We start from the raw sequence: 1,437 nt of genomic DNA, 5'->3' as shown, positions 1-1,437 counted from the left end.
AACAGTGCTCTCGTCTTGCAGATCTCTCAGTCATCAAGGGTCACTCGGTCACCAAGGCTCACTCAGTCACCAAGACCCACATGAACACCAAGACTCACATGATCATCAAGACCCACATCATTATCAAGACTTTCTCGATCACCAAGACTCTCAACACACGTGGGTGAAGAGACTCTCAACGCATGATGGTGATAAGACTCTCAGCGCACGTTGGTGGCGAGACTCTTAGCACACGTTGGTGACAAGACTCTCAAAACACTCACAAGGCCTGAACGAGACTCCCGTGATCAACCACGCACACCAATTGTAATCTCCCACAAAAAAAAAAATTAGATTGTTGTATTTTGGCAACAACAGAAACTCTACAGCTAGAAACTTGTTTATAGAATAACAAACCGTAGGTAAATCGTCATTCATATCCTTAACTCTTAAGGATAGTATCCACTCCTTATTATACTAATAGATATATGTTTTAATTTAAATCATATTGTAATTTAAATTAAAGCATAAACTTATCATTTTATTGATAATTAAAGAATTACAAGATTAAGTCCCTTTGTGTTATTAAGAACTGGTCTTAAGAGCTCATATCTAATAAATGATCAATTGACAAAATTGACCGCGACTGCTAGCGTGAATAGCATCGATTGCCTTTTGGTCAAGCCAAGAAGTTACTTCAATCTCATAGATGTGCAAACATATCTTTAAGATTTTCTTTAAAAATTATGTAATGTATAAAAAATTAGTGAGATTCGTGTCAGTCCCAAAAAATTGGGGATCTTTATCATGACCCATATACTTTAGCTATAAATAGAGGAGAATCCATTCTCCCAAGTAAGACACAAAGAACCTAAATCAAGAGCTCTAACTTTTTTTTGATTTCAGTGAATTTGAGTTAAATATAAAAGTGTTTGCATATGAAATGTCCTATGCCTTCTAATTGGCCTTTTTTTTTTTTTTTAGAGTTCCTAGAGTTGCAAGTAAATTTATTATTATGTTGGGGGTGACAATAAAGGTAATATTTTGTAGGTCAAAACTTGTACAGAAAGAGACAAAGTGGTTGTTGATGCTTTGATGGTTCTACTTTGTATTACAAGGACTAATTTTACTTTTTGTTAAAACTACCCTAGTCTCTGTGAAGATTGATGTTGGTGTTGGTGTTGGTGTTGGTGTTGAATTGTTGATGATTTTGCTGTGTGGATGTTAAAGTTAATGTTAAATTTAGTTATGAGTTTCTATTGTGGAGGTTGAAATGAAATGGCTATTGGAACTTGAATGACAAAAAACTGAATTGTTTTGAATATGTATTATGGACTTTAAAATTGAATTGTTTTATTGAATTAAAAATTAAATGTTAAATTAGTATTAATTTTGTTTTGATCCATATATATGTACTTTAAATTCATACTAAACAAGAAGAAAAAAGATTATTGAATC

This window comes from Diospyros lotus, chromosome 9 (assembly GCF_014633365.1).
Source record: "Diospyros lotus cultivar Yz01 chromosome 9, ASM1463336v1, whole genome shotgun sequence".
Lineage (NCBI taxonomy): Eukaryota > Viridiplantae > Streptophyta > Magnoliopsida > Ericales > Ebenaceae > Diospyros > Diospyros lotus.
The sequence above is the reverse complement of the archived record's forward strand: the minus strand, read 5'-3'. Positions refer to the sequence as shown.